General features: G+C 43.2%; 1 long non-coding RNA gene across 1 annotated transcript in view; it reads left to right on the forward strand.

Annotated features, from left to right (window-relative positions):
- Positions 1–23,638, forward strand: part of LOC149466211 (uncharacterized) — a 48,979-nt gene extending 25,341 nt beyond the window's left edge. Inside the window, exon 3 of the long non-coding RNA XR_016312110.1 lies at positions 23,409–23,638. This is a non-coding gene — a long non-coding RNA (uncharacterized LOC149466211). The remainder of the gene's footprint in view (positions 1–23,408) is intronic.
- Positions 23,639–27,598: the final 3,960 nt, after the last annotated feature.

Consider the following 27,598-nt stretch of genomic DNA (forward strand, 5'->3'; position numbering starts at 1 on the left):
CATCTGGTAGTTATCATAGCGCGGCAGAAGTACAGGGAAGTAACTTTTATCCTTCATTTTAAAGCTCCCCATTCTGTCCTCAGTAGCTCACCAGTCTTTTTTGCATCAAATAATATTGTAAAGCCATATAATATTCAGGGGCCTTGGTGTAAACTCCAATCTGTAATACTGACACAACAGGCAAGTGCTGAAAAACATGATCTAGTAGCTGCCTTTTTTTTTCAGGACACTGGTATGGCATATGGTGGTGATTGGCATGGTGGTATGGGGTATTGCGGTGATCAGGATGCTGGTATGTTGTATGGTGGTGATCAGGATGTTGGTATGGGGTATGTCAGTGGTCAGGGCGCTGGTATGATGTTTGGTGGTGATCAGGATTCTGGTATGGGGTATGTCAGTGATCAGGAGGTTGGTATGGTATATGGTAGTGATGAAGATTCTGGTAGGGGGTATGTCAGTGATCAGGACGCTGGTATGGGGTATGGCAGTGATCAGCAGGTTGGTATGGTGTATAGCAGTGGTCAGGATTCTGATATGGGGTATGTCAGTGATCAGGAGGTTGGTATGGTGGTGATCAGGGCACTGGTACGGCATATGGCAGTGATCAAGATATTGTTATTTGGTATGGTGATGATCAGGGTGCTGGTATGGGGTATAGCAGTTACAGGTGAAACTCGAAAAATTAGAATATTGTGCAAAAGTTCATTTATTTCAGTAATGCAACTTAAAAGGTGAAACTAATATATGAGATAGACTCATTACATTCAAAGCAAGATAGTTCAAGCCGTTATTTGTCATAACTGTGATGATTATGGCTTACAGCTCATGAAAACCCCAAATCCACAATCTCAGAAAATTAGAAAATTACATGCAATCAATAAAGCAAGGACCTCTGAAAAAGTATAAGCATGCATAGGTACTCAGTACTTGGTTTGGGCCCCTTTTGCAGCAATTACTGCCTCAATGCGGCGTGGCATGGAAGCTTTCAGCCTGTGGCACTGCTGAGGTGTTATGAAAGACCAGGATGCTTCAATAGTGGCCTTCAGCTCTTCTGCATTGTTCGGTCTCATGTCTCTCATCTTTCTCTTGGCAATGCCCAATAGATTCTCTATGGGGTTCAGGTCAGGCGAGTTTGCTGGCCAATCAAGCACAGTAATCCCACGGTCATTGAACCAGGTTTTGGTGCTTTTGGCAGTGTGGGCAGGTGCCAAATCCTGCTGGAAAATGAAGTCAGCATCCCTATAAAGCTCATCTGCGGAAGGAAGCATGAAGTGCTTCAAAATCTCCTGGAAGACAGCTGCGTTGACCCTGGACTTAATGAAGCAGAGTGGACCAGCACCAGCAGATGACATGGCTCCCCAAATCAACACAGACTGCGGAAACTTCACACTGGACTTCAAGCATCTTGCAGTGTGTGCCTCTCCATTCTTCCTCCATATTCTGGGTCCTTGGTTTCCAAATGAGATGGAAAAGTTGCTCTCATCAGAAAAGAGGACTTTGGACCACTGAGCAATAGACCAGGACTGTTTTTCTTTAGCCCAGGTAAGACACTTCTGATGTTGTTTGTTGTTCAGGAGCGGCTTGACAAGAGGAATACGACATTTGAAGCCCATGTCCAGGATCCGTCTGTGTGTGGTGGCTCTTGATGCACTGACTCCAGCCTCAGTCCACTCCTTGTAAAAGTCCCCAACACTTTTGAATGGCCTTTTCCTGACAATCCTCTTCAGGCTACGGTCATCCCTGCTGCTTGTGCACCTTTTTCTTCCACACTTTTCCCTTCCACATAACTTTCTATTAATGTGCCTTGATACAGCACTTTGGGAACATTCAACTTCTTTTGCAATTACCTTTTGAGGCTTTCCCTCCTTATGGAGGGTGTCAATGATGGTTTTCTGCACAACTGTCAGGTCAGCAGTCTTTCCCATGATTGTAATTCCTACTGAACCAGACTGAGAGACCATTTAAAGGCTCAGGAACCTTTTGCAGGTATTATGGCTTAATTAGCTGATTAGAGTGGGACACTTTGAGCCTAGAATATTGCACCTTTTCACAATATTCTCATTTTCTGAGATTGTGGATTTGGGGTTTTCATGAGCTGTAAGCTATCTCACATATTAGTTTCACCTTTTAAGTTGCATTACTGAAATAAATGAACTTTTGCACGATATTCTAATTTCTTGAGTTTCACCTATATCACGATGTTGGTATGGGGTATGGTGGTAATCAGGAGGTTGGTATGGCGGTGATCAAGAGGTTACTATGGTGTATGGCGTTGATCAGAAGGTTGGTATGGTGGTGATCAGAAGGTTCGTATGGTTTATGACGGTGATCAGGAGGTTGGTATGCCGGTGATCAGGATGCTGGTATGGAGTATGGTGGTGATCAGGAGGTTGGCATGGCGGTGATCAGAAGGTTGGCCCAGAGGTAAAAGCTGGGGTATAAGAGACTAGGATGTTATACGGGAATGGCAGTCAGATGGGAAGCAAGAACAAAGTCAGCACCCTGGAATCCCAATGGACCTATTACCTATGTATAGCCTTGTTGGCCATGAAGCAATAAATGCAGCAACAGGTGTGATAAGTCTCCAAGAGTATCAATGGGTGGGAATAGCTTGTTAATGGTTCTGAGCTGAAGAGGCTTAACAGATGGGTATAAGTGAAATACGACCCTCTCACCGGATTGCTATATTGACAAGGCTCTGGTAGCAATGGATGCACTGTATGATGGGGAATGCATCACTGATGTTGCTGCAGCCAGTTCAGCCTCCTGGTTCTATTATCCAGTGGATCCAGCACAGCATCCCACTATCTGGGCACAGCACACCATAGCTTTCTCTTTCCAGTCTTCTCAGGTTGGTGAACTTCTCTAACTACACTGGCTCTCTTCTGGGCTGTTACTTATATATGACCACTCCTGCTCCCAGGTGACTATGGGCTTTGTAGTTGGGCTCAGGGATGGTTACAGTTGAGATTCTCCTCTGAGACTACATCTCCCAGACTGCTCCTGTGTAAAGCCATTCATCTAGGGGATGAAGACATTTATGTAATCAGTAACATTGCCCAGTGTTACAACTAGACACAGGTTCTATTGAATTATTCTGCTTTAGGCCACTCCCACCATTCGGCACAATCTCGCCTTAAGACGGCCATAAATGAATTAGGCATGAATTAGGCCAGTTCAGCAGGGACCACGCAAACTTCGATCCATGTATGGGCAGGCTGGTTGTACACAAGACCATATATTGATTGACTTATGTACAACCAGCCTCTTGGAAAATAATCTCTTGACCAGCCATAGCCAGTAGTGCCGAGCAGTGCATTCTTACAGCACAGAAGTCTTTCTGCTTTCAGAATACAGTCGTTCAGTGGTAGGGATTCCTCAATCCACATTGAGTGTGTGGATGGGGAAAATTAGTCATTTTCTTTCATTCAGCCCTCTGGATAAATGAAAAACATAACTCATATATGGTCAGCCTTACCCACCATTATTCTTTCAAGATCAATCCTATAACATAAGAAAAGGGAACTAATAAAACTGCATAAATTGTCTCAAAAAATTCAAGCAAGTGGCTAGCTGAAGCAGAGTTCGCCTGGGAGGTTGTTGATGGAAGTACAGCTGTCAGACTTCAGCCTGGAACATAAGCAGCAGTGGCTACCGGGTGTAGCAAAAATGAAAGTATAATCCTCCTGCACTCAACAAATAAGCTGATATATACCGTATTTTTCGCCGTATAAGATGCACTTTTTCTTCCCCAAAACTGGGGGGGAAATGTCAGTGCGTCCTATGAGGCGAATATGGAGCGGCCGGTCCGGTATTTCCACCGCGGCCGTGTCAGAATATCGGGCCGGCCGCTCAGCTCTGCAGCGGGACCTTACCTGTTCCTCTATCCAGCAGCGTGCTGTCTTCCCGGCTTCTGTAGTGTGGGCACTGGGCATGACAGCTGGGTGCCAAGTGCGCATGCGCAAGAAGCGGTGCTTTTTGTGAATGGTAAGGCGGTACCTGGGACACATGACAGATCCCAGAAGCCGCCGGACCAATCACAAAGCGCAAGTGCTTCTCGCTCATGCGCACTGGGCACCCGGCTGTCATGCCGAGCGCCATTACAGAAGCAGGGAAGACAGCGCGCGGCTGGATCGAGGAACAGGTAAGATCAAACAAAAACTGCGGAAGTAAGAGCGGGTACCTGTCAAATTCAGGTACCCGCTCCCCACCTCCCCAAAGGTCAGCAGTCATCTGTACTGTCCGCAGTCTCTGGTCATCCCTGTGCTGTCCGCAGTCTCCGGTCATCCCTGTGCTGTCCGCAGTCTCTGGTCATCCCTGTGCTGTCCGCAGTCTCTGGTCATCCCTGTGCTGTCCGCAGTCTCTGGTCATCCCTGTGCTGTCCGCAGTCTCTGGTCATCTCCTGTACTGTGTCTGCAGTCCATTAGTTCAGAATTTTTTTTTTCCTGTTTTCTGCCTCTAAAACCTTATGGTCAGGTGCGTCTTATATGGCGAAAAATACGGTATACACAAGCAGCTATCACCTTTTCCTATACCAAAGGTGCAGAGTATTAATAAATAATGGTGGTGAAGCGCTAATATATAAATACAATAAACAATATATATACAAAGTGCTGGATGCGTGACAGTTCAAGTTATAGGGTGCAAAAAAGTGGTCCCAAACTTGGACCTATACAAAGTGAAAATACACACATGTGCAAAAAACATCCATGCAAGAATTGTAAATATATGTGCTTCAGTTGTCACTCCAAAAACCTTTCTGTGCTTGTGCGACACTCAGGTGGATCAATATCCATAAATGGCCAGATTGCCCCCTCACCTGCTTACCACGACCCCTCAGGGCCACTGGTGATCAGTTCTTCTATTTATAGGGCGGCCGGATGTCAATCACCCACGCTGGATGGAATAGATGAACTGATCACCAATGGCGCTATCCTGAGGAAGTCACGTGGTAAAATCGTGATGTAACGCGTAGAGCGCGGTGACGCACTTCCGGTCGGCACCATCTTACTATTTTCATTGCCTGCAATACACACATAGCATATGGGAAACTGCTTACTTGAAGCCAGCTTACTGTGAGTGTTCATTTGGCGTTTTTGCTTGGTTTATGAATAAATAAGAGTTGCACTATGGAGGTCTCTTCTGTTTACTCCTATATGGCCTTGGTATAATGGTGTATACCTATGCGTTGTGCTGCGGTGACCACCATCAGAAGGGAGAATCAATACTGAGGAGCCATTGGAGCCAGGTTCATGTAATGCCGCATGGTGTGAAGTGTGTTGCTGTATAAAGCGTTATGGCCCTGAGGGGTCATAGTAAGGAGGTGAGGGGGCAATCTGGCCATTTATGGATATTGATCCACCTGAGTGTAGCACAAGCACAGAAAGGTTTTTGGAGTGATAACTGAAGCACATATATTTACAATTCTTGCATAGACGTTTTTTGCACATGTGTTTATTTGCACTTTGTATAGGTCCATGTTTGGGGCCATTTTTTTGCACCTAATCACTTGAACTATCATGCATCCAGCACTTTGTATATATTGTTTATTGTATTTATATATTAGCGCTTCACCACCATTATTTATTAATAGTGGCTACCAGGTGTAGCAAGATGGCCGAAGCACCAATCAGTACCACTCCTGGCTGGATGATAATGACAGGACTTTTTTATTCCTGTCATCATCACCCAGCAAAAATAGAGGTAGCTCACATGAACAGGGCAGGATCAGGACTGGGAACAACAGGAGTGGTGCAGGCTATAGAGCACTGGATTCAGAATACAGAATTAGGCAGGTCATAGGCAGAGCACTGAGATACATATATCAATTAAGGAGGGATTATATACCTTCCCAGCAGCCGGTATCAGGTAGAGCCTAATTACTAGGATACACTGGCTGCTGAGAGACACCTGTTGGTAGCCACTAGAACTGTGCCCATCATCTCTGGGAACAATAGTGTCACCAGCAGGTGATGCAAGTCCTGACACAAGCCCTGACAGTTCCTCCCTTGAGGAGCAGCCTCTAAATTCCCCACTTTGCCTCAAACCTAAAAGACCATGTAAGTACAAAATAAGTCCAAAAAGGTCCCCCATCATTAGTGTCTAGATACTCTCTCAATCTTCTCAGGCCAGAGTCCTTCAACCTACTAAATGGCAAACCATCTGGGTCTGGTATATGGCTATGTGCCCCACGGCCAGGGTCCAGGGTTGTAGCAATATGTTATATGCTGTGTATGGCCTCTAGGGGTCTCACTACTTAGATACTGGTACATCTGTGTTATTGCGTTTCTTTGGTTGTAGTTCTAAAAGCTGACACATGTTTAATGGCGGCTATGAGCACCTAATAAATATGTCTGCTACTAACTACAGTGTGTGAGCATCTGAGCAGGATCGACTAACAGAGCAAGGGTCTACCTAAGGCATTGGTTGTTTAGACTAGGTCCCCTAATACACCTAGGGTTGCAAAAATAACATCTAGTTAAGGACAAGATTCCAATGGAACTCTGCTCTTCCCTATAAGACTTCTACTTCTACTACTTGGGCTATAACAGTGAACGTAACCCTCAAAATTCAAATAAAGGGATTGATGCTGCTCGACCAACCCCAGGAGTCCAATTTTAAGGAATGGCCTCAGACGCCATTCTGGCCATGCCCTCTGATGTGTTTCGCCCCGCCCACCGGGGCTTGGTCACAGAGACCAAGTGGTCACTATGACCTATGTGACCAAACCCCGATGGGTGGGACAAAACGAGTCGTAGGGCATGGCCAGAACGGCAGCTGAGGCCATACCTTAGAATTGGACTTCTGGGGTCGGTTGAGCAGCGTTCAACCCTTCACTTGTATTGGCTGACACTGGAATCGCTCGGACTCATGCTCCCCTCTTGTCACTTGCCAGTGGGATGATCTTTTTCCTTCCATCCACAACTTGGAGTGGTGCCATAAAGTATACTTTTCTAGAAAGTGAAAGTTTCAGAGGCAGGCTCAACAGTAGGTAAAAGACCATCATGATGGACTGTGGGCACAGGACCATCAGGATGGGCAGCAGGAACTGGACAATTAGTCTGGACTGCAGGCACTGGACCATCAGGTCGTGCAGAAAGCACTGACCATTTGACTGGGCAGCAGGCTTGGAACCATCAGGCTTGGCAGCAAGCACATAACCATCAGGATGAACAGCAAGCATGGAACCATCAGGATAGACAGCAGGCCTGGAATCATCAGACTGGGCAGCAGGCATGGAACTGCCAGGGGCAGGCTGTTCAGTGATCAGAGGATCAGTGAAGCCAGGCAGAGGTGCGATGTAATCAAACTAGACAGCAAGCAGAGGGTCAGTGGCATCAGACTGGATAACAGAAGGCATATAAATGGAGACAAACTTTGTAGCAGGTCGAAGATTAGTAGAGTCAGGCTTGCAGTGTGGAACATGGGCTTGATGCATAGTGGCTCTGAGAAATGGTCGAGAACCCTATTTAACTGAATGGGTCACTCTTGTCATGGAAATTTTGTATTGTTGGTCGAACTTTAAATGTGTCATATATTCATGTTATTCATATGTCTCTCGTGTGGCTTAATTAAAGCTCTGAAGGCTGCAATTGGGCCATGCGCATGTACAATGTATGTATTACAGTACTCAGCTTGGTAATGGATGAGATGGCAGATCTGCGCTTATAGACCGGTGTGTATACCACCACGGCATTCGATGCGAATGTCGCTGGCAGTAGACCGTGGGCCTGTATCCACATATCAGCAGCATAGTACCACATGGGCTTCATAACGCAAGGCGCCAAGCGGTGTGAACTCCACGTGTAGGCTTATGCATATCTTACAACCCATTACCAACTTGAAACTGTATCTGGATGGATGTGTTTTAATAAAGATCGTATCGGGCCCATCCAGGTACAGACTGATATTTTTAGGGAATGCTTGTACAAAGAATTTACATACCAATAGAAGCTAGTAGGACAGGAAATATGACCTCAGATGGCTCATGGGGGGGAAGGGGAGGAAGTCTGCTGACCTCAGAAGACTCATGGGGGAGGACCAGTGATAGATAATAGGAAAGGCTATGCTCCAATTGGAATGTACATCCTGTGTATAGGCACTCCCCATTGCATTGTTCGGTGGGAGGGGATTGACTTTATTCATGTGGGGGGCATGTGTGTATTTTTAATAAAACAGAGAGCTGAGTCTAAAACCAGCCCTTATGTGAATTGCAACACCATCCTGAGAGTGTCGTGTGATCATTCTAGGGTAACGGAGCTCCATCATCCCCACATTTCAACAGAGCCAAAGTATTTGGATGGGCAGGAATCGTGTAGTTTAGCTGCAGTCGTGGTAAGCGAGATTCGCACAGCTTTATGGGGGATTTCTGCGCATCCAACTGCGAGTACTCACGGTAAGGAGAAATTCGTTAAAGCGAATTTCCAAGACACTCTGTCCCAAGGATTGATAGAACTTCTTAGAAAAGCATGGGCAGAGCTACCTAATTATGCTAGAATAAGGCTAGGGTACTGAGAGTTCTGAATATGAAAGGACAGAAGTCAGAGCTGAGGCTGAGCCAAGAGTAGACTGACTCATATTTGTTGCAGTGACAGGCAGGACTAGAGCAGATGGCATGGATTTGGCAAGTACAGTTGATGTTGGCTGGACTGGAGCAAGAGCCATAGAGACAGGCTGGACCAGAAAAACTGATGTGGAGGCAGACTGGACTGGATCAGCAGGCGTGGAGGCAGACTGAACTGGATCAGCTGGCACTGAGACAGGCTGGGCCAGAGCAGTAACCATTGAGGCAGATTAGACTGGATCAGAAGACATGTAGGTGGACTGTGCCGGATCACCAGGCATGGAGGTGGACTGGGCTGGATCAGCAGGCATGGAGCATGACCGGGCTAGATCAGCATGCATAGAGTTAGGAACTGACTAAATAATGGTTGAGGCAGCAGTGGATAGTGGCAGAATTGTATGGGTAGGAAAAAACATATTTTTGGGTTTGGACACTGGAATCCTGAGTCCTAGTGATAGCAGGCCTTGATTCTATTATGCAGCTGATGGAAGAGTAGTAACAGTACTGAGAAGTGATGAGAAAGAGGTAGCAAGTGCAGAGGCAGATGTCTTAGGGGTTGCCAAGGGAAAAGGGTTGATAGAGGAAGCCTTCGTTGGATTAAATGCAGGAAAAGTACATCTAGTAGGAGCAGGATACTGATACGCAGTTGGAAGTATAGAGTAGTCAATAGCAGTATTTAACAATGTAACAAAGGAAGTGTTTCGTGGTGTGTAGAGGAAGGACTGAATTGGTGTGAATTAGTTAAAGCCGACAATAGAAACTCTGACCAGGATAGGAGTAGAGGCTGAACAAAGTTTTTAGTTTAAATTTTCATTGTTGTACTCAAAGACGTAAGCTGTGTCATCTTCCAGCAACCATACCAAAGACTCAGCCTGAAGCATATTAACCACTTGAAGACCGAGCATTTTCTGGCACGTTTTCTTTACAATTTTAAATCAGAATTTTTCGCTAGAAAATTACTTTTAATCTTCTAAACATTATGTATTTTTTAGAAAAGGCCCTAGAAAATTAAAAGCCGATCATTGCAATTTTTTTTTGTCACATGGTATTTGTGCAACGGTTTTTCAAACTCAATTTTTGGGAAAAAAATATACTTTAGTTAATGTAAAAATACATGTCACACTTTAAAATTGCACTCACTTGTGGAATGGCAGAAAACTACGGTACTTCCAGTGTCAGTATTCATACCCCTTTGTGCTGCCACGCAGCTTTACTGTTTAGCAGTTGTTATTTACATGTTATGTTATTTTTTTTTTTTATAAATATTTATTACATTTTTCCAATTCATATACAAAACATTTCAACATTTCTATTAAAATAATTATCCCAAAAGATTTCTCTTCTTACATAAATTATCCCTGTATATGACTTTCTTTCCTTGCCCTCCCCCCCCCACCCCCCCATCTCCTCCAACCCCTCCCACGCTCAACATTCTTTCATGTTATGTTATAATGTTATTTGGTATCATCCACACACCCCTGCTGTTTCTGACTAGTTGGTTGCTTCCACCTTCCATTTCCTGTTGTAACTTGTCCTGTTATTTTGTTTAATGGTTATCAAGATACTGTAGAGTGAGGAGGCTATGTACATCACTGGAAATTTACCTATGAAAACACCTTTATGTTCATACCTTTGCTACCTTGAAGCATAAAGAAGCATTGGAAAACACCTCTGAAGTTGTTATTCATTGAGTAAACTATCTGTTAAGGCGATCATTCAACTTGCTGCACACATTCTGACAGACTGGGTTTAAACGAATCTCGCCACAAGTACAACCGTTGCCAAGACAGAACACCCTTGACATTTTCCACATTTTGTCATGTACAAACAAAAACATAAATGTATTTGATTGGGATTGGATGTGATGGACCAACACAGAGTGGCCCATAATTGTGAAGTGGAAGGAAAATGAGAAATGGTTTTTAACATTTGTATTCAGCCCCCCCAGAGTCAATACTTTGTAGGGCCCCCTTTTGCTGCAATTCCAGCTGCAAGTCTTTTTGGGGACGTCTCTGCACATCTAGAGAGGGACATTTCTGCCCATTCTTCTTTGCAGAATCGATCAAACTCTGTCGGATTGGATGGAGAGCTTCTGTGAAAAGCAATTTTCAGGTCTGGCCACAGATTCTCTATTGGATTTCGGTCTGGACTGTGACCAGCCCATTCGAACACATGAATATGCTTTGATCTAAACCATTCCATTGTAGCTCTGGCTGGATGTTTCGGGTCGTTGTCCTGCAGGAAGGGGAACCTCCGCCCGGTCTCAAGTCTTTTGCAGATTCTAACAGGTTTTCTTCTAAGATTGCCATGTATTTGGTTCCATCCATATTTTTGGCTGATATCTTCAGCTTTAACCCCAGTAAACCACTTGCTAACCGCAATATATATACAGTATATATGTATTGTGGTCAGTAAGGAGTGACTCTTAACACCCGTGAGATTTAGCAGACAAAGCAAATTCAGAACAAACCTGGATTAAAGACTGCACTTTGCTAAAGGGGCAACTGCCCTGATCAACTAAACTGTGTGCTACCTGAATGCGCTCCAGCAACCATTGGCAAGGAAGATCCTGTAATAATCTCTATCCTCTGTTGCCAACAACACATAGTATACCAATGACCATCACCTCTGGATGCATCTTGCATACAAAGATAGAAGGATCTGAGATCAGATACTTCCCAGTGCAGCTGATCTGATCATTAGTGGCCTTAGTGTTCTGTAAGGGATACCAAATGTAGGTTTCCATCAGGGATGACCAGATAAGTGGGCTACACTTCAAGGAATCAGGAACCGGACCAAATATGATCAATAAAGTTTATTAATATAAATAACTCATTTGACTCTGGAGTGGATTCAAATATGGTGGGTTAATAGTAGGAGAATAGATGGAGTACTGGAGGTTCAGTCATTTCCACATCAAGCTTGGATTGCCTATTCAGCCGCCTTATATATGGTGTTTTTAGCCCGATGTGTTCTTTTGTGACGATCCAATGTTTTTTAACCATTTGTAATAAAAATGATGACATATTTTTACTTTGGTGAGTTGCCTTAAAAGTCCCACTACATACTAGGGGAAAAACTTTGTTTGCATGCTGTACATAACACATTCCTGAACCCTGCACTCTGTACATAACATATTCCTGGACCCTGCACTCTGTACATAACACATTTCTGAACCCTGCACTCTGTACATTACACATTCCTGAACCCTGCACTCTGTACATTACACATTCCTGGACCCTGCACGCTGTACATTACACATTCCTGGACCCTGCACTCTGTACATTACACATTCCTGGACCCTACACTCTGTACATAACATATTCCTGGACCCTGCACTCTGTACATAACATATTCCTGGACCCTGCACTCTGTACATAACACATTCCTGAACCCTGCACTCTGTACATAACACATTCCTGAACCCTACACTCTGTACATAACACATTCCTGAACCCTGCACTCTATACATAACACATTCCTGGACCCTGCACTCTGTACATAACACATTCCTGAACCCTGCACTCTGTACATAACACATTTCTGAACCCTGCACTCTGTACATAACACATTCCTGAACCCTGCACTCTGTACATAACACATTCCTGGACCCTGCACTCTGTACATAACACATTCCTGGACCCTGCACTCTGTACATAACACATTCCTGAACCCTGCACTCTGTATCCAATGCACTCTTGTATCTTTCCCCACTTTATGTAACGCTCCACAATTTGTGAAAAATCATTTGTAATGGAAGTTTATTTATTTAATGTTTTAAATGATTGTGCCGGGGTTGTGTCCGTGAGACTCTCTTGTGGCACAGCAATGAAAGCACATTTTATAGGTACAAGAAAGCCTGGGTTTTGTTTATCCACTCCCCTTAAGCCCCTCCCAATGTCAAGCATTTGGCCACACCCATTTTGTCACAGTGCATTAGGCACACTACAGGACACTTCCATTCTCAGGTGTCCCTCCTTCTGAAGTTCACAAGTTGGGAGCTATGATGAGAGGATCTCTGGGGACTCTTATGTAAGGAAGGCTCTGGTGACCAGAGACCTCCTTACATCACAGTTCCCCTTTACATCAAAGTCCGCAGCATTCTCCTTCACACATATACAAATATTTTATGAAGAAAAAAAGTATATCTTTCTTTTTTTTATTGGGGGGGGGGGGCTCATCTGAATTCTCTGCCTATAGGCTCCTGAGATGTAAATCCGGCCCTGACACTTTAGTTCAGCTCTATATGCTCGATATGAGACTAGCATGCAAAAAAAACCAGATGATAATTCGTCCAATATTCTCATCGTGTGTACGGGGCTTAAGTGTTTAGTCAGTTTGACCTAAAATAAAATGACCATATATCCCTGGTTTCTGGAGACCGATCCCACTTTCAGGTTGTTGTCTCTGGATAAAATGTGTCTCCAATTCTTTCTCCGGAAGTGGCTGTGCTCAGGTCGGCAGTCATACTTCTGTCAGTACGGACAGAGTCAGCCTCAACAGACATCACTCAAGACAAATGTTCCAGTGTCCCCAACCCCAGACCAGCCCAGCATGAGAAGGGATAAAGGATTACTAATGCAGGATTACTACAGCTGCACTGCCTTCCATCCCACTGCTTCAACCAATGGGGACTGGCATGACTGAACCTCCAGTACCTCATCTATTCTCCTACCATTAACCCTACCATTCTCCTATTCTCCTACCATTAACCCACCATATTTGAATCCACTCCAGAGTCAAGGGAGTTATTTATTATTTATTTATTTTAGGTACTTATATAGCGCCGTCAATTTACGCAGCGTTTACGTATATATATATATATATATATATATATATATATATATATATATATTATACATTCACATCAGTCCCTAACCCTCAAGGGGTGTATAATCTAAGGTCCCTAACTCACATTCATACATACACATACGATGGACAATTTAGACAGGATCCAATTAACCTACCTGCATGTCTTTGGATTGTGGGAGGAAACCGGAGTACCCGGAGGAAACCCACGCAGGCACAGGGAGAACATGCAAACTCCAGGCAGGTGGTGCCGTGGCTGGGATTTGAACCAACGACCCTAGTACTGCCAGGCGGACATGCTAACCATACTTGGCCCGGTCCCCAGAAACCAGGGAAGTCTGGAAGTGAACCCACTTTTGTATCTTTTACCTCCAGGTAAGCTTACAATAAAGCTTACCTGTAGGTAAAATGAATATCTCCTAAACATGCACCGCTTAGGAGATATTTGCTATTTTTGTCCACTGGCACATTGGCTCTGAAGGAGTTTCAGAGCACTGTGCCATGTCCAAAGGGATAAAGGATTATTAATGCAGGATTACTACAGCTGCACTGCTTTCCATCCCACTGCTTCAACCAATGAGGACTGGCTTGACTGAACCTCCAGTACCCCATCTGTTAACCCAGGGCTTGAAAAAGCTGCTCGGCCGCTCGCCAAATGCGAGGAGAAATTCCTCTGTGGCAAGCGGCTGCAAACGGTGAGCATAGATGAAGCATGGAGCGACTGCACCTGTGCTCCAAGCCTCATTGTGAAGCCGAGTTCCGGTTTACAACTTACGGTTTTCGGCTTCTGCGGCACCGCCGCCGAGTGGACAGGTGCAGGAGAGGTCCGTTCTCCTCTGCTGAGAGGAGACACCATCACCGCGGGGGACTCGGGGGGACAGTAAGTACTGTATACAACATGTCCTATCACTATAATGGAGTACAGGGGAGCTGGGATACACATTACTATGATTACTGTATACATGTCATATCACTATAATGGAGTACAGGGGAGCTGGGATATACATTACTGTATACATGTCACATCACTATAATGGAGTACAGGGGAGCAGGGATATACATTACTGTGTACATGTCACATCATTATAATGGAGTACAGGGGAGCTGGGATGTACATTACTATGATTACTGTATACATGTCACATCACTATAATGGAGTACAGGGGAGCTGGGATATACATTACTATGATTACTGTATACATGTCACATCACTATAATGGTGTACAGGGGAGCTTGTATATACATTACTGTGTACATGTCACATCACTATAATGGAGTACAGGGGAGCTGGGATATACATTACTATGATTACTGTATACATGTCACATCTTTATAATGGTGTACAGGGGAGCTGGGATATACATTACTGTGTACATGTCACATCACTATAATGGAGTACAGGGGAGCTGGGATCTACATTACTGTATACATGTCACATCACTATAATGGAGTACAGGGGAGCTGGGATATACATTACTATGATTACTGTATACATGTCACATCACTATAATGGTGTACAGGGGAGCTGGGGATCTACATTACTGTATACATGTCACATCACTATAATGGAGTACAGGGGAGCTGGGATATACATTACTATGATTACTGTATACATGTCACATCACTATAATGGAGTACAGGGGAGCTGGGATATACATTACTATGATTACTAAATAAAAGTAAATAGAAGTGAGCGCTCCTAAAAGTAGCTGCTAAAACACTAACAGGTACCAATAAAAACTCTGTAAAAGTATAGATAAATAAGTGGGGTGTAGCGCTCAAAACAAATAAAAACAATATGTCCACATATATAAACGCATGTGAATGCGTAAACGGATATAGAGTCTGTATCAAGAAGAAATATAGCAGATGAACTTGTGACTCCAACCAAAAGTGAAAAATGCGCACTCACCGGAAGCGCATAGATAATGCGCATATATATATATAAATTTCCAGAGTAGATTGGCCAATCCAGTGAACTTTATCCTATGGTGCAGTCATCAAGCCCTTGGAGAACGGTGTTGAATCCCTTGACCAGGAGTTCCTTCTTTAGGCTAAATGAGGTAATCAGCCTGGAAACGGGGCTCCTGTTCCTCCAGATATGTTGGATACTGACAGGTACCTGTGGGCTTAATAGCTCCAAATAGGAGCCATAAAAAAGGTGCCCATAGTGTAGTATGTTAATGAACATTTATTTGCAGTACCACATATCACAGACAGGGTATAGTGATATACAATAAAAAAGCACTATACCTTCATTTAAAATAGCCGTCCGGGCTTCAATCCAGCACCAGGCGGCAGAAGTGTGCTGTACTGTCTAGTTCCTCCTGAGGCCTTTCGTGCAAATAGCACTTCATCAGAGGGAGAACCAAGTTGGATTGAAGCCCGGGCGGATATTTTAAATGAAGGTATAGTGCTTTTTTATTGAGATATTCACTCTTTTTGTCCACTGGCACATGCGCTCTGAAAGAGTTTCAGAGCACTGTGCCGTGTCCAGAGACTCCCGTGTGCGGGAGTGACATCAATGCGGCTCGGCCAGTCAGGCATCCAGAACCAGGAAGGAAGACTGGGTGAAGATGGAAGCCTCTGCAGTGGGTACGCCGCACTGCTAGAGGGGTTCGTTTTAAGGTAAGTCCTGCATATGCATCCTAGCACATTATGACATTACCTTCCATCACTATAATGGAGTACAGGGGAGCTGGGAACTTTTTTTTTCAAGTTGCAGTCTACTACTGCTTTAAGCCCCGTACACACGATGAGAATATTGGACGATTGATCATCCATTTTTTTTTTTGAATGCTAGTCTCACTTTGAAAGTATAGAGGTTACTATAGTTACGAAAATTCTCGTATGACAGAAAGAAAATTCGTAAGTGATGTAATGTATTTGTATTGTATTTTCGGACGAGAACTGTACTGATTAAAATTAAAATTGTACGATCTGGTCTCGTGCAAGAAAAATATTCGTGCTCGTCCCTTCAAATATTTTCTGATGAAAGCTGTGTACTAATAATCAGATTATCATACGATCCCTTTAAAACTGGTATTTTTCATATGATTTTCTGATCGTGAGTACCAGGCTTTAAAAAAGATTACATAACTGTCCAAAATGACTCCATGCTACTGTATAGGAAAAAAATAAACTGGAATTCCACTTAAATTGATTTATTTATTTTTTTAAACTCTACGTAGCAGATCAGGAGATATCTAAACTTCTGACTGGGTGCTGATATTTATCCTACCTGGAGGCTAGAAGATAAATATTTGAATGAATACATATGGTATCAGTTATATGTACCTAAGAAAGATGTGACTATTAAATCAAATTTTAATTAAAACTTCTATTAACTCAACTTGTTTGTCTGCTAATATATAAGCCGACCCCGTTCTTCATTGGGTAGACCTTCACTGAAGTCTTCCAGCTGTCTACATTCTCAGTACCAACTGAACCCCCCCGGTAAGTACTGTCTATGCTGGAATATCATTATCCTATTATTATTCCTAGTACTGTATAATTGTTGATAAGGAAAGAAACCTTCGTATTCAGATTTCAGGTAAAGTTGAATTGCCTCCTCTGTTTTATTTTGACTTGAAATGATGGTAAGGTTCCTCATATCATTTTCCCCACAATGGCTTATTTTGCACAATGAATGTTTTAGGTAAATCCTCTGCCCAAGTTTCTTCAAACTTTAACTACATTTGAAATGTAAAGGAGGAATCCATTGTTGCACTATAATGGTCACTAAAGGGTTATGGTCAACTAAAAGTTCTCTAAAGTACCTCCACAGCTCATAGTGGGGTCCCGTAATAAGTCCCCATTAGCAGTCTGATCAGTGGTCCTTTCTCTAACTTTATTTTCGGTACTTCTTAAACTTTGAAAAAATACCTTTTAGGGATGAGAAGTGTTTAGCCACTTGCCTACCGGGCACTTATACCCCCTTCCTTACCAGGCCAATTTTCAGCTTTCAGCGCTGCCGCACTTTGATTGACAATTGCGCGGTCATGCAACATTGTACCCATATGAAATTTTGATCATTTTTTTCTTCACAAATAGAGCTTTCTTTTGGTGGTATTTACTCCCCGCTGGGCGCTTTACTTTTTGCGCTATAAATAAAAAAGTGTAAAAAATTTGAAAAAAAAAAAAGTTTCTTTGTTTCTATTATAAAATTTTTCAAACAGGCATTTTTTCTCCTTCACTGATGTGCGTTGATGAGGCAGCACTGATGGGCACTGATAGGCGGCACTGATAGGCAGCACTAAAGGGCACTGATAGACAGCACTAATGAGGTGTCACGGATAGGCGGCACTAATATGCAGCACTGATAGGCGGCACTGATAGGTGACACTGATGATGGGTACTGATAGACGGCACTGACTGGCATCACTGCTGGGCACTGACTGGCGGCACTTACTGGCACAACCCCTGGGCACTGACTGGTGGCACTGACTGGCAGCACTGCTGGGCTGCACTGGTGGGTGGCACTGGTGGGTGGGCACAGGTGGGTGGCACTGGTGGGCACAGGTGGGTGGGCACAGGTGGGTGGCACTGCTGGGCACATGTAGGTGGCACTTCTGGGCACAGGTAGGTGGCACTGCAGAGTGGCAGAGGTGGGTGCACTGCTGGGCACAGGTGGGTGCACTGCTGGGCACGGGTGGGCGGAGCTAGTGGGCGCACTGCTGGGCGGAACTTGCGGGTGGCACTGCTGGGCACCGATCATCAGGGCACTGATCATCAGTGCCCTGATGATCGGTGCCGATCCCCGCTCTGACAACTGCCGGTTCTCGGCAGTACTTTCCTCACGATCTGACAGTGTGAGGAAAGTGCAGCCGAGAACCGGCACTTGCATTTCCCTCTGATCAGCGTGTCATTGGACACCGCTGATCAGGTGGTAAAAGGCCGCTGTGATTGGCCTTTTACCACATCATGTGATCAGCTGTGTCCGTAGGACACAGCGATCACGGAGATCGCCGGGTGCGCGCCCCCTGGGGCGCGCAGGAGAGCGCGTTCTGGGAGGACGTCATATGACGTCCACCAAGAACTGGCCGGCCGCGGTGAAGCCGTCATTCGGCTATGCGCAGTCGGCAAGAGGTTAAAGATAAATGGTACTTATTTACTTGTATAAAAATAAAAAATGTGTTTGTCAGTAATTTTGTACTTAATTAGTAAATGTAACAAAATATAAAACCTAATAAATATAAAGTTTTAGCAGAAACAAAAAATCTTTGCTTAAATCAGATTTGTGTGTGCAGATTTGTGGAAATGTGTGTCCGGATGTTAGAGAACAATTCTGGTACAGAGCAGATACTACATGTTGCACATGGTGTCATTCAAATCTTTGTTACCAGCTGACCAGTAGAAGAGGGGGATGGGATATTGCCCTTCAGTACATAGTAAAACCTAACATACTTTCACTGAATTGCAATATCAATCATTTGACCCAAATATTATTACATATTCTATCACAGTTATACATATATGTATGCCCTTATTAGGAAATAGTACAGTAGAAAGCTATTTCTATTCCATATAATGATCAACCATTTTCACATAATTTCAATAGAAACAGAAAAGTGATGGCAGAAAAAGACCGAGTGGTCCATCTAGTCTGCCTGTTTTGTGTGTGTTTTTTTTTTTTGGGGGGGGGGGGGTTGTTAACCTTTTTGTCAATAGTCTCATTCTCCTTCTCTATAAACCTGGAACAAATTAAAATCATGGAGACCATTATCTGGGGACTCTCCCCATCCATACAAGAAAAACCTTAATGAAACTCTTAGTCCAGTTAGTAAAGCAGATTCATATACAATACAATTATTTTCCATCTAACATCCTTTAGCACTACTTGAGTGAGGCCCAGAGTGGGTAGACCAGGTGAGGCAAAACGTATTTCTGTTTAAGATAGAAAGCCCTGGAAACCATAGACAATGGAGACTAGAACTTTGGTTCTTGTGACCCAGCTCTTATGACACCTAGGAACCCGCTCTGCTCTTCCTTTTGGGATTGAGGAACAAGATAGGTCAAGACCCCCAATTATTTATTTTATCCATGGGTAGCCAGATCCAGTAAGGTCTATGTAACGGACATGTAAAATTTATTGTAACGGACATGTAAGATTTGAGTGGAAATATGGTATCATAGCCATGACAGGTTGAGTAGATTAGATTATGTCAGGCCCTTTCATTGCAAAGGTGTGTGCAGGAACAGTCTGGTAATTAAGGATGTACATTGAGCCCCTGGGCAGTAGGGAAATGAATAGAAGGTACAAACAAATGGTCTGGGATCAGATGTGTATGTATACACAATTACTCAATAGGCCTTACAGACTCAATCATCATTTAGCATCAATTAGCGTTAATTAGCCTAAAGCCAGGCCTCCTGGAGGTGACACCTTTGTGTTAATGAGATTATCACCTGCTGGGAAAACCTGTTTAGGAATTTGTTATAGGAGACAGGACGGCTAGGTTTATGTATTCATCAAAGAGGTATGTTTAATCTCTTATAAAAGATGAAATATTAGTTGGAGAGAGATGGAAATGCTTCCTTTGTGCAGGCCATTCTGTACGCTACATTTGCATATAAGAATCATATTTGTGGCTTGGGGAGGAAGCCAGGGAAATGCATGGAATGGTTAGATGACGCGGGGGTGCGACAGTCGGATGGTGTTTGGTACTGTTGCGATCGGGCTGACGCGCTGGTGTCAGAAATCCAATCCCCGACTTGGTGTTCAGACCAGTCTTGGCCCAATTGAACTTGGGCAGGTCCATACACAGTACCTCTTGTGGGCAGGTCAGGACCACCTCCCCCAGAGTCAATAGGCCGAAGACTAATGTCCCGCCCATGTCCAAATCGCAATAAATTGAACGCACGGACATTTGGACAGGGTGATCCGTACGGAGCTGGTTCGATCGACCAATGGATTGCTAAGTGTCTGGCTTGCTCCAGCCTCAGGGTAAAGTGTTATTCTGTCTTTTTATTCCCTTTTATTTTATAGTAATTAGTCATTTGTGTGTCTTCTTATATCTTTTGTATTTCTGTAACTTTTTATATTTTGTACATATTTTATGCACTGCCCACTTTGGGAAATTAAATCTTAAAATTAATTAGTGAACTTCTGTGTATTTAAGCACATGCTCATATCTTCGGAGAGACTAGATCGGAGAGATTAGATTGGGTTATATTGTATTGTATTTTTTTGCCTCGGTTAAGCTCATTGCCAATCTGAATGCAACTGCACTGTGAGTGGGCAGATTGCACGCAGATTGCAAAGGTATCAGATCTGCTAGACGGAGATCTGTGTGTGTGTGTGGTGTCTCAACAGACCGTTCTGCGGATAAACTGTTGGGTGGTGGCAGGCTACCTTTGTGGTGCGTCTGGTGTGGGGGTGTGTGGACAGTGGAAAGGTTATCAACACCGAGGTTCAAGCTAGGATAGCTGAAGAGACCTTAGAAGGGTGTGTGATTACTAAGCTGGTCCTCAACTCTAATCAGGGCACCAGGTTGTATGTAAGATCGTATCTGCCAGTGTGTGGTCGACCAGCTGGATTGGAGTGGAGTCTCCATCTGGTGGTGGCCAGAGGTAGTGCGGGCTGTGAAAAGGTATCACGGCTGGTCTTATATACGGTTTGAGATATTTAAGTGTAAATCCCTTTATTATCCCCTCTTTACCACTCTGTCTCGGCCGCACGCGTGCGTCACGGTTAGCTAGTCGCTGTGGGCATGGCGTGTGGTGGACACGTGACAGGGTGATTGTTTAACGGATCCTTGACAGTCCAGAAAGCATCAAGTAAATCCAGTAAAGGGGGCTCTGCTGTTGTGTTTTCCCACTGAGACCCAGGAGGAGAGACTGCTGTGTCCTGTAGTCTGCCGCCACTGAGAATACTGGAGTACTACCAGGAATAGCCACTATGGACTCTCTCCTCTAGAAGTATCCTTTTAGTACGATTTATGAGCAGCTTCACATGGAGAAAGAGGAGAGCACAGGAGGATTCTAATAGATCTACATTCTCTTTTGGAACATCTTACATATGAGCATTATCCCATCAATCCTGGGAGGATTAAAAGTTTATTTGCCTAAATATATTTAGGCAAATATTAAGGTGAGCGCATATTGAGACCACACGGCACCTGGACAGAGGGAATAAGGAATTCACCTGCACATTGCACATATTTATAAAAGACTTTATTTATGCACTTTATTGATTCTATTTGCACATCCATTAATGAATTTGCACAATTATTGATTGCTTGATCACATATGATATGTATCAGCACAAATTATGGTTTTGATTTATTTTATATTTAATTTTAATTTATTTATAAGTCAGTAATTAATTTGGTCAAAACTTTATGTATCAATTAAAGTATTAATTTATGTATTTATAAGCATGAGATAATTCATGATTAAGGATTTTAAAATAGGAGCGCGGCACTATAAATATATATAATTGGATAATAGGAACACAATTAAGTGGGTTTGTGTAAGTGCCAGCGAATCAAGCACATTATACTAGTAGATAATTCTTAATAGTTCACTGAATACCTCATTCATAATAGCTCACAAGTATCTACTTTTTATAAAGTAAATCCATGTCATTAAAAAATACACTCAACCTGCTCATAATGGGTGCCAGGTGTATGCGATACTTTATAATGATTTCGAGCAAACATTGGACTTTTTATTGTAATGGAACAACCATTTTATGTGCACCTAACAATAGGGGGCCTAGTAATATTTTTGAGTCATATTTTCAATTTTGTCTTCTTTTTCTTTCTATGAATCCAAATTATCCAGAGAGCTCAAAGATGTTCACCTTGAAGAAATCCCTGTTACTCCTTTTCTTTCTTGGCACCATCAAGTTATCTCTCTGTGAGCAAGAGTAAGTATGTAGAAGACTTTTTTTTAAATATAATATAGATTTCCAATGCTCTAATAGGTTCTGTAGTCTAAGTGTGCATCAAGATACAAAACTCTCCACTACTTGTTCTCTCCATCCTAAACAATTACCTGTCCAACATATGCAATATGTCTACCACACTGTGCATTACAATTCCCTGTGCCTTTAATAACAAATCTTGCAATTGTGCCACCTCGATTCCCCCCCTCTGTGAGAAGTGCACACTCACCACCATCCAGTGACCTCTATATTACTAAAGGTCAAGAAGCACTGCGGGATATTGAGTATCCTCCAAACCAGTAATGCCACTCCGCTATTGCTCTTCCCCAATCTCCATTGTTCTTGATGCATCCATCCAGAAACACAAAACCATCAAACCAAAAGGAAAGAACTACAGTATAGTTTTAGTATCTTATTATAAAATGGATGAAGAAGGTAAACAAAAGTATTGTACTCACGTACAGTAATATTGTGCCCAAGTTCAGCACTGATGTAGGAGGTCTTTTACCAAAGAACAGTCACACCCCCTTGTGTTCGGCGTTCCACCGACCGGAATGGTGTGGGCTGGAATTGACATCTACTGGAACTGGAAGTGATGATTGCCATGGGACCCTGGTAGTGTATAGGATTTTAACTTTTTTTTTTTTGTTGTTGAACTGGATGGCTTTTTGTCTTTCTTCAGCCAGACTAACTATGTAACTATATAACTATCATTATTACATGGATGCTGCCTGCTGGCTCTAAAAAGCAACACCAGGGTGACGCCTGCCGATGCAGGCATCATCCCGGTATACCGGCTGAAATTCCAGGTACATCACTGGGAATGAAGTGATCTGATGAATAATTTTTCAGAATGTCCACATGAATTAAATCCTACTGGTGTATGGTCAGTTCTAGCTATGTCCAATTACTGATTAGAAATTTCTGTGTGGTAGCATGAAACACATCAGAATGCTGCAGTTGGCTATTCAATAAGAGATTCAAGTTTCTGGCATCCCGCTGGGCGCTATTCCTTTAATATGTTAATGTGGTCATGGAATGGTAGTCAATGAGGCTGAAAAATACACATTTGTGGTCCCAGTGAAATGCAGTTTTTGTGTCATAATCAATGTTGCTTTATTTACTGATTACTGTGTCTTCTCCCAGGAGAGATGCCAATGAAGAAAGGAGAGATGATGAAGATGGAGGGGATGTTGAAGTGGAAAAACGATTTTTAGCAGGGTTGGTTAAAGCGGCCGCTGGTCTTGTGCCCACAATCATGTGTAAAATACAGAAAACATGTTGAAACGTGAATTGTAAATCATCTGATGTGGAATGTCATTGAGCTAATTGCACAACAGATGTCTTATAAATAATAAAGATGGAGCATACACTGAGTTTTTTTCTTTTTTTTAATCATTTTTATATCATGAACCCACATTAGTTGGGGGGAAATCATGTCCTTAGCGCACTTATCAGCTCTCAGTTGGATTCAGCAGCCCCACTGATCCGGAGAGATCCTCCACTTTATCCAATCAAGATAAAAGCATACAGAATGGATCAGTCGGCACTTACTCTTTATACTTTTACTTTCTCTTTAATAACATTTATAGAATATTTTCCATCCAGCAAACCGCCATCAGCAATGCTCACTGGAATTCATGGCAGCAATACTAAAATTGTTATTCCCGTATAAGATTAGCTGTATAGGAGGAAATTCCCTCTATTTTAAAATTACCATCATTCTCTGTCCATGAAACACAGCAGCACACTACGTATAAAGCTTTCACTGTACAAATATGGCCAAATGCTGCCATTCTGACATGTCTGCAAAGTGAGTTGAGTTACCCCTCCCCCCCCCTCCCCCCCGGTCACACTGATCCTGACTTTGAAATCATGCAACTTCACTATAAGTCGCATAAATTCAGAGTTGAGGTGTCATTGCGATTTGAGGTGTGATTTGCAAGATATCTGACACAGATGTATATGCAAATCACACCAAAAGTAGTACATGCACTACTTTAGAAATTGGTGCGGCTCCAACCAAGTTGGAACCGCAACTATATGACTGCTCTGATTGCGGACAATAGGGTGCAACTCGGCAAGTCGCATGGCATGCAAATCGCATGCCAAGTCGCACCCAGTGTGACTGGGGACTTATTCCTATGTTGTCAGATGCTCTTAGACTGCCCACCACTAGATGGCTCTGTTCCCAATATAGCATGGTAAGGGGAAAGTTATAACAGGGTGTTAGCTCCACTTTTAGGAAAGTCTTTTCTCTGGTGATGTCATGGGTGAGTGCTCATTTAAATGTCAGCGTACTATTTTTCCACACCTGTTTGGTAGACCCATTAAAGCCAATCTACAGATTGCACATCTGAATGTTGCACCTTTGGAGCTGACCAAGAACCATTCTAGTCTCCTCTTTTATGCCACGATAGCCACAAAATGTTGAATGTTGCACCTTTGGAGCTGACCAAGAACCAATCTAGTCTCCTCTTTTATGCCACGATAGCCACAAAATGTTGAATGTTGCACCTTTGGAGCTGACCAAGAACCAATCTTTTGGTGTACTTTGTTCCTAAAAAGTCCACTCAATATTCTTTTCTCCATTATCAATTAATAGGGACATGGCACCTCCTACCACCTGATGATCGTCCCATTTTTCTTTTCTCAAGAACCAATCTTGTCTGCTCTTTTGTGCCACGATAGTCACAAAATGTTGAATATTGCACCTTTGGAGCTGACCAGGAACCAATCTTGTTACCTCTTTTATGCCACGGTAGTCACAAAACAGACAATTGCTAGGCCTTGGAAGACACCAACTTTTTATACTCCTATTACTAAAGCTATGGTCACTTAGTCTATGGTGCATGCACCATAGACCCTGAAAGTGTCGGATATTTTATACCTTGTACAGCAGAGTTAGAAGGAAATACATTCATATTATGACATGCACCAGGTTTAACGTTCATAAATTAATGTAAACAGTGGTCAGGTAAGCAATAAAGATTCATCCAACCAATCGAAGTGCCTATAGTGATAGGGATATTAGAGTCATTAGATCTGGGGGTACATCCAAGTGCCAAGCAAATCCGTGACTTCAGTGATAGGAGAATAGCTGTAAAATGCACTAACCAGATAGTGCAAGTAAAAGCACATTGGAGTATAATGACCTACTCCTGGTCACAGCCAAATGGTCATCAGCGTAGAGCCCTCAGGAACACCAGTGCACCACTCTTGCCGTCTCCTACCACCAGGGGGAGTGCGTCTCTTTACAGTATCACGAAATAGCCTTATATCATCTATCACCAGGATTGGTGTGCTTTCATATCAGGAGATCATCTCAGGGACTCGGCAATAAGACCCAAAAGAAAGAAATCTTGATAGTGTAGTATTTTTATTCAAGAGATAAAAGCAGGTAGCACACTTACATGTTAATGTCCAAAGAAGTTGATTCACAGAATCCAAAAAGATGGCCGACAGTCAGATGCATGAACCAAGTAGATAACAAGTGGTATGAGAGGTATCCTTATCCCTAACGTGTTTAGTGGCAATGGCACATTATCAAAGGGATATTTCATGTTACTGTAAAGAGGCGCACTCCCCCTGGTGGTAGGAGACGGCAAGAGTGGTGCACTGGTGTTCCTGAGGGCTCTACGCTGATGACCATTTGGCTGTGACCAGGAGTAGGTCATTATACTCCAATGCGCTTTTACTTGCGCTATCTGGTTAGTGCATTTTACAGCTATTCTCCTATCACTGAAGTCACGGATTTGCTTGGCACTTGGATGTACCCCCAGATCTAATGACTTTAATATCCCTATCACTATAGGCACTTTGATTGGTTGGATGAATCTTTATTGCTTACCTGACCACTGTTTACATTAATTTATGAACGTTAAACCTGGTGCATGTCATAATATGAATGTATTTCCTTCGAACTCTGCTGTACATATGTTTATTCCCCTTATTATACACTCAAGCGCTGCAATTTTTGCTGTATTTTCTTGTCTATGAAGAGGGTATACAAGGTTTACCTTTATGCTAGCAGCTTGAATCTGTCAGATCCAGCGCTCGTTTTTTTCCCTATTTACTGCATATTTTATACCTTGTGTTTCACTGGGTTTCAACCATTGTGGCTGCCATTGTTCTTTAGTTCCTTCTTGGACTCTAAATGCTGATCCCTTGTTGAGGGACCCACATCTGGCTCCACTTTGTTCTTGTGCATTGTTCTTGATAACTATTCTGTTGCAATGGCATATTCATCCCTCAATAAATATTTTTGAACCTTGAATGTCAGTGTAGGAGGGGCCCGAGGTAGACAGGGCATGGTCATGAGATACTCCAGTACTGCTGAAGATGTAGTCCCTGCAGAGCTGAACTAAAGTGTCAGGGCTGGATTTACATCTCAGGAGCCTATAGGCAGAGAACTCAGAAGAGCCCCCTCCCCCAAACAAAAAAAAGACAGTAAGAACTACTTTTTTTCTTCGTAAAACATTTGTATATGTGTGAAGGAGAAAGCTGTTGACTTTGATGTAAAGGGGAACTGTGATGTAAGGAGGTCTCTGGTCACCAGAGCCTTCCTTACATGAGTCTCCAGAGATCCTCTCACCATAGATTCCAACTTTTGAACTTCAGAATGAGGGACAGTTGAGGGTGGAAGTGTCCTGCAGCATGCCTAATGCACAATGACACAATGGGTGTGGTCAAATACTTAACAGTGGGAGGGGCTTAAGGGGAGAGGTTAAACAAAACCAGGGCTTTATTGTACCTATAAAATATGCTTTGATTGCTGTGCCACAAGCAAGAGTCTCACAGACACAAACCCTGGCACAATCATTTCAAACAATAAATAAAAAGCTTCCATTACAAATGGATTTTCTCAAAATGTGGAATGTTACATAAAGTGGGGAAGGATTCAATAGTGCATTGTGTACAGAGTGCGGGGTCAAGGAATGTGTTATGTACAGAGTGCAGGGTTCAGGAATGTGTTATGTATAGAATGCAGGGTTCAGGAATGTGTTATGTACAGAGTGCAGGGTTCAGGAATGTGTTATGTACAGAGTGCAGGGTCCAGGAATGTGTTATGTATGGAGTGCAGGGTTCAGGAATGTGTTAGGGGAAAAACAAAGTTTTTTCCCTAGTACAGGTGAAACAGGGGCATTGTCATGAGAAAGATGAGAGACATGAGACCGAACAATGCAGAAGAGCTGAAGGCCGCTATTGAAGCATCCTGGTCTTCCATAACACCTCAGCAGTGCCACAGACTGATAGCTTCCATGCCACGCCGCATTGAGGCAGTAATTGCTGCAAAAGGGGCCCAAACCAAGTACTGAGTACATATGCATGCTTAT

The sequence above is a fragment of the Staurois parvus genome, unplaced genomic scaffold, assembly GCF_062004578.1.
Source record: "Staurois parvus isolate SC_StPar_1 unplaced genomic scaffold, SC_StPar_1.0 ptg000132l, whole genome shotgun sequence".
In the NCBI taxonomy this organism is placed as follows: domain Eukaryota; kingdom Metazoa; phylum Chordata; class Amphibia; order Anura; family Ranidae; genus Staurois; species Staurois parvus.